Here is a 14,589-nt window from a genome sequence, read left to right as displayed (position 1 = left end):
TTTTATATGGTGTGTGGCCTTAATGTTAACGTACATAGTTTAAAAAAGGTGATGGGAACTTCAAGTATGGTCAACAATTCAACCTTGTCGGACAACCTGTCGGCAAGAAGGAACGTGACAGTCAGCTGGCGTGTGGAAGAATGTCTCCTGTCAGTGTTAGTCGACGTCGGCTGGCATTAAGAGTGCTGTGCGCACAAGAGTTCCTGTAATTAAAAATAATATTTGTAAAAAGTTGTACCACCTATTTACGAATATACGGAAGGGCCATTGTTGTGACTTGTCAGTGTGAAACGGAGGGAGTAATATGTGGTTTAGTGGGAATAAATCACCCTTGTTACTAGACGCAGAAACTGGTACGTGTGTCCTTATTTGGCGGTTCTAGTAGGAGACCGGACGTCGGACAACTGCATGAAACGAAGGATGTAAGTTTGCATACGCCCGTGTGTTGTTTAGGGCCGCTACCACACACACAACAACACACACAGTCCATCCACTCCATTTCCCTTACTATTAAGTAAGAATGTCGGAAAAAACCGCTACCCCCACTGAGCCAGAGGTGTCTGTCGGTGTTCACGCCAATTCACAGTGAAATGAGCAGAGAAAAGAGCAAGAAAAACAGAGTGGCGACCGCGGAGGGGGACTTCGAGAGACCGCGGGGGGTCCCCTCCGCGGCCGAGGTGTGAAACTTTTGGCGACAGATGCCGATGTAAATCTTGTCTACTTTTTTACACGCTAAATTGATAAAATTATCTGACTGTCGGGAATCATTTATGCGAATTTCGCACCGTTCTTGCGTTTATCCGTTCTCCAAGACCGTTCCTTTCCGTCCGTATGGACTATACCTTTTGACCGTTATCCACATCCTTTCCCTACAGTACACTCGTCCCTGAACCGTAGACCACCTTCCAAGTCTTACCGCCCGTTTCCTCTCATGTACGGACCCCCTTCACTCGTCCTTCTACCTCTTTCAAGTGTCTACTCTGTCCTTTTGTTGTTTCTCTCCGGTCTGTAGGGTAGTCAGCCCAGCGCTAGACCCGTCCTCGTCTTGGTGGACTCGCACAACTACAGGACCCCGACCTGTCTCCGCCTCGACGTCACACCTCTTACCTCTTTCAAGACCTCTGCTGGTCTGTTGTCCTGTCTCCTTACTCGTTCAGACCTCCTGTTGTCTGTTGTCTGTTTAAGTTCTAAGTTCCGAAAATAACAGTAAGCATGTCTCGATGTCCACGATCAATACAGTTAACTTTTTTAGAATCCCCAGGGTCCGAGGAGTGTCACGGTGTGTATATTTGTCTATTTTAATTCACGTTCATACTGTCCTCGTTCAGACCTCCTACTGGTCCTGTTGTGCCGTCCTACTTACCTCGTTCAGACCTCCGTACTGGTCTACCCCACTCAGGCGAAATCCCTACCCGTTTTAAACGTAGTCTGACCTTCTCTGCGAGAACTCCTACTGTACCTCCAGCCTTACATCCGATCCTTCTGTAACACCTCTACCTCTTCGGAGGAGTGTCTGTTGTGAAGAGACACTACTGCTGGTGAGTTTCCAGTTTCCCGTAGACTTTTGCATGGTGTTGCGACTGACATAACCTGGTCCCCTCTCGATTTCTCACTCAGGTAGCGGCTCTGAAGTAATGCAACAAGACGGGAATCTTATATTTCCACCTCCTTGTACAATACCCACCCACGCATGTTCCACAACACACAAACTGAACAACACTCAATGTTCCGATCGCTACCAGCGTCCTTGCGATCTTGTTATAATAACAAGTGCACGTTACTGATGCAATATGGTTGAGACTATTCGGGCTTATTCTAGAGGGGGGCAAGGAATAGTCCAAGTAGTGGGGGAGTTTTATACAATATGTTTAAAACATAAAAAGGTTTTAAAAAGTTATTGTTTAATGTTTTAAGGAGGTGACGCTACTCAGCCAATCAAATTGGTGCAGTCAGCACATAGATTCAAACACACACACACAGAGACGAGACAAGAGGAGAGAAACAGTCGGAGTAATTTCAAATGGCGGAAGGTAGACAGCGAAAACAGAGCATTTAATTACATTTTCTCTTATTGGACCTCTTTGAAATGCAATTGAATACCCCTGCATTATAGCAACAACGACAATAATAATAATAATAATAACAGCAATAATAATTGGGAGGGGGGCGCGGCTGTTCTTATGTTCTCTGAGGGGAGGCTCACCTTCCCACACTTTGAAAACCCCTGCCTTAGAGGAATATTTTTCAAGTTTTTAATACTCTTATCAACATATGAGTGGACAAATATGCTTTATGCAAATGTTTGTTTATTATCATTTGAACAATGAAAAATACTCTCATGAATATTAAACACAACAACCTCTGAACATTACAAATATTCGCCTCAATTCAATCTGGAACCTGGTACATACATTACATCTATAAACCCAACCAGATGAAGTGCTACACAGTCCACACCTGGTGTGTGTGTGTGTGTGTGTGTGTGTGTGTGTGTGTGTGTGTGTGTGTGTGTGTGTGTGTGTGTGTGTGTGTGTGTGTGTGTGTGTGTGTGTGTGTGTGTGTGTGTGTGTGTGTGTGTGTGTGTGTGTGTGTGTGTATGTATGAATGATGGATCGTTGGAGCTATGTGCAACTCAAGGCATATGCTCGAACGGGAGCTGCCTGGACGCTGCAATCATGTTGCGCGCACTATCCGTGCTGAATGTGCTGACTTTTCCCACAATGTCCCACTGTCTGGCTACCTGCATAAAGTCAAGCTCTCGGCGCAGTTGTCGGCGAAATGTCACTCCTCTGTTTTCATTTAAACAGCTCCTTATAGCTCTGAAACTACGGGGCGGCCGAGGACAAAAAATACACATGCGTTAATCGCGTAAAAATAATTAGTGGCGTTAATTTTGTTTTGCGTTAACGCGTTAACTTGACAGCCCTAGTATTTACACAATAAACCATTTAAAAGCACCAGTTTGTTTGATCTGCGTGTGCAAATCTTCACAATGCTTTTCTGAAAACAAAGTCTGACACCAAATTCAGTTTTCACACATGATACACACTGTCCAGATATGGGTTGGAGCTTGTATCAATTTGAAATTAAAAAAGTTTAAATAACCAGATTTATATCAATACATGTTCTTCATCCTCCGTGTTTGTCTCCCATCTGTATATTGTTTCCTGTTTCTTAACCTTTCTGACTTTTTTTACATCCATTTTGAGCTACTTCCTTTGAAGCAATCAATTTCCCATCTCCAGCTTTTTAATTTGAATGCCTCAATCTTCTTGTTCTCTTCCCTCCTCTCATTCTCATCTTTTCCTGTGTCTTCATTGTTCTTTCTCTCTCTTCTACCCTTTTTGGGCCGCAGGATTTTAGGGCAGACGAAAGTCTGAGACCCCTGGGAAGGTGGCAGAGTCAAAGGTGTTTGACCTGTTGCTCCTGCTTTCTTCTATTCTTTCAATCTCACCATTCTCACTACCTTTTCCCTCTTGTCCTTTCTTCAATTTCTCCCTTACATCTTTTCTTCCCGATTTTGTCAAAAAAGAGCCTGTTCCACCTTCATTTCATCTTCTGTTTTACTCTTTACGCATATTGCAATCAATTTTCAACCTTCTAATCCTCTTGTTTTACCCCTCCATCTGTTATTCCTCCTTATATCCTTACTTGCTTCCGTCTCTCGGTCCCAAGGAGCCGACGAGGGAAAAAGATATTTGCTTCAAATTTCTCTCCTCATTTTCTCATCCTTCCACTCTTTCCTTCTTCTCTACCGAGTCCCAGAGGTTTCAGATTCACGTATCTCTCCTTCCTTTGCCATCCCCCTGTTTCTATCCCTTCCCTACCCTAACCGTCCTCTCCCCCTCCCCTTCCACTCTACCCTCCTTCCCTCTTCGTTCCCTTGGTCTCATGGGTGCAGGTGGTTGAGGATGACGCTTCGCTTTGATTGCTGCATGGCTGCAGGCATTCCCGAGGCATAGTAGCTGTGGAGCTTCAGTCTGCTGGATGTAGTGGTAAATAATCCCGACTGGGGAGAGAGGAACAGAGACACACTCTGGAGGGGAAGAAGGAAGGAAGGGAGTGGATGTGTGTGTGTGTGTGTGTGTGTGTGTGTGTGTGTGTGTGTGTGTGTGTGTGTGTGTGTGTGTGTGTGTGTGTAGGGATTTTTGAGTCGGAAGGTAAGTGTTATCGCAATATACTTTTTGGATCGATGAGAAAGCATTTTTGGACACTTTAAGAAACTAAAATGGAGAAACATCCCACAACTCTTGCTGAAAATGTTCACAACAACATTACTTAATTAATTACATTATGTAAATGACAGTCTTGACTTTCATTTACTTTGTCTGTAATGACAATGGTTGCCTAAAGCATATGCTTGAGTATTATTATATATGACGCACTACGAGAAGCTTTTTTTCACACGATATATAGGCTACACAATATGGGCTCAGAAATAGCCATTAATTGTTATTCATGCAGTGACATTGTCGTGCTGATTTAAATTCACACCACCGCTGTTTGGAACCTAGTACAAACAAATGTTTTATTCATCACTAACTCAAGCAAAGTCATCTTAACGCTAATCAAATGAAAGAGAGGAAATACTTTTAGATGACAACATTTCTACAAGTTCAGTCGAATATTCAAAGGGTGCCTTTTTGGAGGGCGTTTTTATTGAGAACAATGTTGGATTTTAGAAGTTTAAGTGAACATTATTTTTGTTTCTGGGCGAACCTTTACGTCTAAATTAGGAAAGAATGTGATATGTTAGAGTATATTAGCATCAACACAACTCTAACTCATTATTTTTGTAACAGAATTACAGATAAACAGCTAGCTTGACGGAAATATTTCAGCACTCTAGTCCTTGCTTTTAGGGAAGGGGTACAAACACCCTTCAATTGTGAGCTATTCTGCGTGGTTTCTTAATAAACTACTCACATTTACTTTAATGACTTAGTTAAGATATTCTCAAGTCAATCGTCATGCTATACTTATTTATTGGGCGTTGTAATAATTTCCCCTATCCCCAAATGGGGAAAATGGGAAATAAGTTACCATATTATGACTTGGTGAAAAGATACACACATTAATACACACATGCATGTAGTTGCTTTATCAAAATAACCACCAAAATGCCTTTACCTAATTCACTTTTTTCTACTTTCTACTGAACTGTCTGGTTCATTTACACAGACACACAAACAGACACACACATGCACACAATCTGATGATAAAAATAAGCACAATAAGGGCAAAACCTATTAATTTTTCAAATATTATTTTTGTGATGAGCTATTCCTTTAAATACTTAATATTGTGACCCCCTTAATTTGGCAATGAGCTCTCTGAGAGACGTACATTTTATTATGCATGATTTTAAACCCCAGAAGAAGTAGCACACACTTTGATTATAATACAAAAGTTCTATTGTGGTAACAATTAGGATACATAGGGCAATTACATCTCAAACATGAAAAAATATGTTGATTGAAATTATCCTGACTTCAGTCTTGGCTGAGTTTTAGAAAAAGTATGATTTTTTTGTTTTTCGTTTTATGTTTATTTTCATGGCTCTGTTGTTTAAGTTATATTGATGAGCATTTTTTTTTTTTTGGTTTCGCCCGTGTGGGCATGTGCGGGTGGAGGGAGGGAGGGGGGAGTGTAGTGAGTGTACTGTGGTACTGTGATATTACAATATAAATGAAATGGCATCGATTACGTACACTATAATGAAATAAAAAGACTTGTAAAAAAAAGAAAAAGTATGATTGTACATGCGGCAGAAATATCTTAGCAAAGCAATTGTTAATGTTCCACATTATACTGGCATAAACACAGTCACTAGCAATGTATTTAATGTATGTGGATATATGCGTACCTAAAAACTCCCTCCCAACAAATGATTGCAGCTTCAAAGAACTACATTAGAAATATCAAAAGACTGTAACAATGACCATCCTGATCATTATATCTTATTTATTCACTAGATTATATTCGATGGTCTCATCGGTGGTGGCGAAGTCCATAAGGACTTGACTTGGCAACTAGAAGGTCACCAGTTCAAGCCCCGGAAAGACCAAGTGCTACCGAGGTGTCCCTGAGCAAGGCACCGTTCCCATCACTGCTCCCCGGGCGCCGTACATAATGGCAGCCCACTGCTCCTAACACTAGGATGGGTCAAATGCAGAGAAACCGTTTTGTTACATAGTACCTGTACTACGTAATGACAATAAGTTGAATCTTCAATCTTCAATATAGTGGCTAGAACTCAGTTTCACAGCACACAAAGTTCAATCTTATTTGCCTGGAAATAAATGACAAAGCTTACTCATCAGCTCTGTTGCTCAATCAGTACAGGGGATCAGCCGAAGGGTTTTCAAGAGCAAAACAAACTGTCAGCTCAATGTCCTCCAGAATTTGCTGAAACCTTTTAGTTGAAAAGGGAGTTCACTCATACCTCTCAATAAAAAAATGCCTCATACTTTGGTATTTCAGAAGAAGGTTTAAAAATTCAACAATAGCTTGTGCAAAGATAACATTTAAGGATAAGTGTCATACTCAGAGATACTGTAATGAAAGTTGAAGATTATGCTATCCAAAGGATTGTAAAGTAATAATTAAATCAGGGTGACTATCGAGTGAAATCTGATAGCAGGGTCACTATAAAGCAAACAGAGCTTCAAGCAATGCCTTGACATTTAGAACCTCGGTCTGTGATGTTTCTCACGCTATTATTACAACATAGGAGAGAAGTGTCTGTTAAAGAACATTAGCTCGCTACACTTAGTTAGTTTCGAGGAGGATTGCTGATAGATTTTAGAAGGTCAGCCGTATTAGGGCAACTAAAAGAAACCTTGGGAAAAGGTTTCTCTAATAATGTGCAAAGGTGTCAATAAAGAACATTTAACCCAACAAGTGCTTTATTTCAGGCCTGGATCTTAAGGCACGGACACACCAGGCTGATTATCGGCGTCGGTGGGCGTCAGGCCGACGATGAGCATCGACACGCCCTACTCAGATTGGTGTGTCCCGCACCGTCGGGTCTTTTCAGCCGTGCCGACGCCTTTTCCGCTGATTCAACATGCTGAATCAGCGGGCAGTCGGCAAAAATAAATCACTCTGATTGGCTGTTCAGCTAGCGAATCAGTGCATGAGAAGTGAATCGGAAGTGAGGGACCCAAACAAACTATTAAGAAAGCAAATCTGAGATTTCATTTAACTCCAGCTCTCGACACAGGCTGGGGAAAGCCCCATGAGCTTCTCGTTATAGAGTGAAAATGGAACGCACACGCTATTTGTTGTTTGTTTGCAGTCTGTTCTTCCTCTCTCGGTTATCACGCAGTCTGTCTTCCGGTTGTTGCCTCTTTATAATGACGAATACACACTACCGCCGCCTGCTGGTAAGGAGAGTTATTGCTACTCACGCATTCGCATTGGCGCAGTTCGTACGTGCTACTTGGCCGTCGGCTGAAGTCTTTGCGGTGTGTTCCAGTGCGACACATGGCCAAAACGCAGAGACGTCAGTTCTGTGTCAGTTCTTTGTTGTCAGATCGGTGTGTCCGGGCCTTTACATTTTTGGCATGCATATTGATCTGATAACATTATCACAATGTTTGCTTTGTTCACCCTTTATGTTCTTTACCCTTTGTATGCTTTAAATATGAATTGGCTAATATGAATTTGGTTTATGATATTCTTTCTTTGGATGATAATTAAATAACAATCCATCCAATCAAATGGTTGAATATTAATATAAGACACTTTACAAAGCAGGCTAAGTGTCGCAATGAAGTACAATTTAATCAAGTATTCAAGTCACTTTGCATTCTTCACGTAAAATCATTATTAATGCTTCAATTGTGTTTCATATGTAAAAATGGTATCCTTATCAACATTAGGTAAGGGAGGACTCCATTTTTTCTCAGTTTAGCTAAAAGGGGCCAGTTTTTCTTCGGACAGAAAATAATAGGCTCTCTGTATAACTTCCCCTCTGGAGAGGAGTCCTTAAATAATCTTTAGTTTTTTCTAAGCAGTGTGAAGGGCAAATAACACGTAAAAGTTTTAGTAGAATGGACCCTTACATCATTGTGTTTGATGGAGACAAAACAAGAAAAATACTGGAGGCAAACAAAAATTGCCTTAATATTGAGAATGTCATCTGGTTCAAACTTGAAATGTTATCGTATACATTTGAGATGACAAACTGATTTGAAGCTGTAGAGAGCTACACATTTGGTACAGTGTTTAAGAGAAGGAGAACACATGTTGGTAATTGTTAACATTAGCCTTCTGCTGTCGTTTGTCTGAGCAAAACCTATCTTTTGTTTGAAACATTTCTAATCTTGTTGAATAAAACCATGGTGCTTAAACTATTTGCTTTTGTAGTTATGGGCACTATGCAACACCCTCAGCTCCAAAGACAGACATTCAAACAAACCCAGGAGCATTTCATCAGCTCACACAAACATCAACTTTGCTATGTCATATAGAAAAGAACGGAAACCCCACCAGAGGCTTTTCCCATCAGCTCTTTCACTCATGTGTCTTCCTCCTCCCAGCTGTCTTTTGATTTTGACTCAGAGAGACCTCCACGCTACTTTGTGACTGTTGGAAGACATCTCTACCCAGGATTTCCCCCAGGCTGAATCCTTAGTTCAGGCACATCCCCTCTCCCCCAACTACACTTTCATTTACATCTTTGGTCTCGTTTTCTTGTTCAGAGCTTCTCAGTACCCATGAGTTTCTGTTGTTGTTCGAGATTCTGACATCGAGGTGTAAGATTAGATATAAGATTGGCTGTAAAGTGTAATAACAGTATTTTATGACTATTCTTTTCAACGCTTAGGCCTGTAATGTAATTCTTATACATCCTTGTAATCACTTCTCTCAATTGGTCTTCAGTTCAGACGGCTCTCAATTACAAATCTCCCTGGCGAGTCTAATCACCAAAGACCTTCTGTCAAGTTCTTATTATCAAATCCCATATGTTATTTTATTGATATGATGAAGCTTAGGATAGTTCTCACTTGGCTATGTCTTTAGTCTTCTCTCTTAAAATTAAACAAACACTATAGGATGGGGTGGTTTGGTCAAATTTGACATCAGAGTGTTTAATAAAATGAATGTTGTCGTGAATCAAACTGACTCGACCGGTGTCATTATGACTCCATGGAAATCTGAATACCACGTAAGTAAACTCTGTCAGAAGTGATAGTCGTGTTACTCTCAAAAATAATTATCCAACATTCACACCCACTTCAAGCAGGATTGAATCCCTTGTTGGTAGCCTGCACATGTGTGTTGTTATTGGCTTGATTATATGTATTTAATGTCTTTGTCTGATTTTATTTGGAACCCCCCTCCTGAAAAAACAATTAAGCTCCTACAAAAGCCATGTTGTAGTTTTTGCACACTGACACCTTGGATTTCTTGCATGGTTAGCCAGGACGTTTGTAAGGTTTCAGCGTTAGAGTTCTGTTTATTGTTTTGTGTTTATTCTTGTGGCCTTGCATTTTATTTTGATGTTGACTCTGTCCTCTCTTTTCAGGTGTCTACACTTCCTGTCGTTGTGTGTCACCTGCCAGCTTGATTGTGGTCTCCTGCTCATGATTGTTTTCACCTGTGCCCCATTAACCGTTGTGTGTATATGTAGCCCTGTTCTCCTTTTGTCTTTTGTCGGTTCGTCTTGTCTCTATACCAAGTCAATGTCTGTACTCCCTCGTGTAAACATTGAGCATACTAGTCGAACCTAGTGAACTATTGAGTATCCTAGTAGATCCTAGAAACCTTTTCTTTGTAAAGTCTTTTTGTACTATTAGTTGAACCTAGCGAACTTTTGAGTGTCCTAGTTGATCCTAAAACCTTTTGTATATTAAAAGGTATTTTTTGAAATCAAGAAAGAATCGTGCATCTGATTCTTTGTGAGTCCTTCGTGGCAGACGTATTGGATGACTTCCAACTGACTGAAGCTTGAACCAATATCTTCAAACCTACAGTATCCAACTATCTGGTACAGCTATGTGTTAACACTCCGAGGGGAACACCAACTCCTATCTGACTTTTATAGGAAGCTTCATAAATAAATAAATGAAATATGACATGATTCTGATTGATTCAAGACACTTGATGAATAAAATAATATGCCTTCATTCTCATGTGCATATTTTGGGTAAGGGTTAAATGGACTGGTAAATGGACTGTGAAGCGCTTTATCTATAACTTTTTACAATATATTCTACTGCACACATCTACTATGTTCTTCAATCTCAACTCAACCAACTCACAACTGAAGTACAACATGGATATGTCTTACTCATTTAATATTCATGCTCTCTTTTGTCTTTTATCGTGTTCTTCTGTTCTGTATTCCTCATCTGTTTTTTCCCCTCCACCACTTTCACAAGCCTTTCCCCCCATAGGATCCATTACTGTGAGTATGATATTGTCCTGGCTTCTTTTCAGCTCATTCCCTCACAGCTGTCTGTGCCACCTGATGATCAAGAGATGTGGAAACAGTAGTTTTACAGGCCACTGAACAAGTAGTATATTTATTATGACCATGTTCATTTTGGATAAATGTGCTTGCTACTTTATAAAGTCTCTGAACACGTGCATTTTCATTTTTCACTGAAAGGATTGAAGCCAAACAAGTGCTTCTCTAACTAGATTAGATTAGAGTAGAATCTGTAATGACCACACAGCCAAACTGGTGGAATTCATGTTCAGTGCAGATTATTACAGCTTGTTCCATACAATTCAACATACAATAAACAGACAATAAAAAGTACAACACACAGCACAGGGCAAATACATACATCATGACATGTATACATAAAGTTCAAGGTGTGGTGGATTGTGATTGTTCATTGGGGTTATTTAGAGTCCATTTAGTGTCCGTATTGCAAAGGGGAAGAAGCTGTTTTTGAAGCGGGCGGTTTTGGTGGACTGAATATGTCTAGATACCCAATAGCTGATAGGAGCTATAAGGCAGTATATCAGACATGCAATAAAATGGTGCTGTAAAAACAGAATGATACTCTATACAGAATATCAGTAATAGACGTGTTTTTATTTATTAGGACCTAAACTGCACTTGAAAATGTATTCCTTCCATTGCCTTTACAATTGAACTTATTGGTCAATCAACAAGTTTTTTACTTGAAATATTTAACACATGTCACTTCACTTGATTTCTTTTTAGTTTTGTAATCACAAAGACCTTTGATATTTTGTATCTTGGTATCGTCCATGCTAGTCAGCAATCAACCATTAACACTGTTGGCTTCACATGCACATATTCAGCCTGTAATTTCCCCCCCTTTCTTTGGTACAAGTCATTACCATGACTATTATGGTTATTTTGTAAGATTTTAATTTGCTGTATCTAATTTAGAAAATGGTGATCATTATCAATACAATATATACATATACACTTAAATGATACATTGACCATGTCTCTTTGTTACAAACATTTTATAGTATGTTCCTGACTCCCCAAAAATAATAACAAAATATAACATTGTTTCGTGAAATTAGTAATGACACAGAGAGGATATTTACTCTGTAAGGCTAGTTTTGGTCATAGCTGCTTGCTTGATCCATCAGCTATGCAGAATAATATGAAGCTAAAGTTAATAATTTAATAATTTAAAACTTTCATGTTATAAAAAAAATCATGAATCTATTAAAACACATACAAAAAGTGTTTTGCCGGTGGTTTCATTTCAAAAATGTTTAATGAAATGGATTTTGGTACTTTTGTGCCAGTGGCTAAGCTTTATAGGTCTAGGTTAGTCTATTATCAAACTGCGTTCATCTGGCATACAAAACATTATGAAAAATCTTACATGACCAAGGTGAAGTATTATCAGGTGCACATCATGTAACTACGCAATGAAAATGTTCCCTTTCTGTGCAGCATTAAGGTCAAATTATGGCAATAATTGGTTAAAGCTTTTACCAAAGAAAAACAGTTAGATAACTAAAGACCTCACTGCGATGTAACCATATCAGCAAGTCAGAAGCAGGGCTAATTAATTACGGGGGCACGTCCCTGACCCTACTTACATATCCTCCTCTTCCTCCTGAAAAAAACATTTTGTCCTGAAACAAGCCACCAAGGAGAATTAAACGTGAACATGTTCGATTTTTACTTTCTTTAATAACCAGCTCAATCATAAAAGCTACTCAGTTCAGACCAAGTAGGGACTTAAACATCAAATGACATGACAACTGGGCCCTGAAGGTAATTTGATCCAAAATGGGTGTAATGTGGCTTTATTTTCGTGAGCAGCCACTAATGTTTGATGCCAAAAACGATTTGAAGGCACTTTAGCCTCAAATTTAACATGCCAGTTGCCTGGTTGGTTTGGCTGAGCATGGTGTAAAACTCATGAGAGAATTGACCAGCAGCTCGGTCATAAATTCACCGTAGTGACTTGCTCCTGCTCTGGTTAGTTGCGAATGAGAGCTTTAACAAATCAAATGAAGAAAATTGTCTTAGCACTGTAACATGAGCAATCAAATCACTTCAAATGTATAAGCTTGTTATAACTATAACAACTATAACTAACAGCATATGCATGTTTGCATCACTCATAAATTACAAAGTCAATTTAAGACCAATTCGGAAAAAATTGTCAAACGTTCCTTTTACATCGCTGTAAAGCCTACAGCAGAACAAATGGATTTACGAGGCAGCGGTGAGCAGTAGAGTTGGTTTATTAGCTGGCAGCCATCTTTTGTGGGCAGGTGCTCAGCCATGTTTTTACTGCCATTACCATCTTTCTCCTCCTCCTCCATCCCTCAACATTCTGGTAAACCCTTGAATTCATATCAAGGATGATGGTAAGTCTCTTGGATTTGTGGGTACATAAACACATGTGCATTTAAGGTGTTGCTTTAAATCAATGGGTGTCAAATACCAACATTCTGTGCAAAATGCAGTTTTTTAAAGACGAACCATTATCCTTCCTGAACTTTACTACTAAGTACTTTTTTTCCCTAAATCTTTGTGTTTGAATTAACAACAACATGTTTACGGCGACTGTATCAGAGCTTCATAGTTTCACTCTCAGGATTATTTAATGGTTTGGAAAGTATGTTCCGCCAAAGAGTCCTGAGTAAGTCTCTGTGTTGAAATAGTTTATTTCTCTGTGATTTGAGGCCCGGTGCATTATAACTTCTGTTTTGAGTCTTATCCGGGACCAATAATTGATGTGAAAACAGTGGTCATGTTTTTTTCCGAGCCCACAGATTTGTTCCTTTTGGTTCTTCCAGCGATTGTTTCATGGATTTGTGAGTGTGACAAATAAAGTACAAATAAGGTAAGCTTGAATACAAGCAAATATTCATCAAAGGAATATTCAACATCTTTGGGAATGTGAACTTCTTGTAAAGAGTAAGATTAAATGTTTGATTAAAGAAAGGTGTACCCAAATTTGTCTTTCAGCACTCCTCACTTAATTAAGGGGAACATTTTAAATGGAAACGATATGAGATGAACTGTAAATCACAGAGCCCAAACTTTGTACTCAGGGAAGGAGAAAGGACCCTCATTACCATATTAGTTTATTACCTTATCTGTAGGGTAATTTACACAAATTGCTTCAGGTCCAAACTTGTCACCCTCTGTAAGGAGATCTTGCTTGCCAAATGATGGTGCCACTGTACAATCACAAATGTCTGCGGACATGCAGCAATATGAGAGTTATGACTCCTCTTGGTGGTTCAGCATAGTTATTTGAAGTGTTAATGCTCCTAAAGAGATTTTGCCGTGCTCGCCTAATTAGCTTATAGAATAATGAACAAAGTGAAATAACTACAGCCCTACTTGAAATGACATCACACCAGCCGCAATGCCAATTCGGGAAAGTAAAGAGTCCCTTCCCCAATTTCGACCTCTCTTCTCTAAGTGCTTATGAACTGACCACACCCAGCTTTGAACTCAGCCTTCATTTTTCTATCTGAACTCTCTGTACTGTTTTGTGACTGCATCTTGCACGGTTGCAAGGCTACAGCAACATCTACATTTAATAACACTTGAAAAGCACTTCAAACTGCTATTTGTCAAAGTTTTGGCTTTAGTTGTTGTCTCCAAGACCACATTTGCTGTGCTGACACATAAGTACGAAAAATGCACACCATTGTTAATGATGCTTTGGTCCCGTTTAACATATTTCTCATTACTTTCTGCTTCAACTGATTGATGGATTACATCGTATATCACTTATGAGAAGTGGGAGATAACGAAAATAGGGGAGATTGAGTTTGGCATTTGATATTCTTTAATGAACAGCATCTTCTTTAATGAAACCTCTCACAAACACAACACAGACACGTAAAACATTATTTATAGTGTTGGCAGACCTCAAAGGTTCATTCGATATCTAAATACTGTTTGATCCGCCCCTCTTCTCACATCAGTGAAGAACCATGATGCAAACTTTTGGGCACATCATATCCCCTACCCTATCAAACAAGAACACCACTAAAAGTATTTCAGGAAGATCTACTTTTAAGCTGTGACTCACCATAAGTTACGAATTGGCCATGTTAAAATCTAGAGCATGTGGAGAAAGACCATAGAACTAATAATCAGAA

Source organism: Notothenia coriiceps, unplaced genomic scaffold (genome assembly GCF_000735185.1).
Source record: "Notothenia coriiceps isolate Sejong01 unplaced genomic scaffold, NC01 NC01_scaffold00036518, whole genome shotgun sequence".
Taxonomy (NCBI): domain Eukaryota; kingdom Metazoa; phylum Chordata; class Actinopteri; order Perciformes; family Nototheniidae; genus Notothenia; species Notothenia coriiceps.
The sequence above is the reverse complement of the archived record's forward strand: the minus strand, read 5'-3'. Positions refer to the sequence as shown.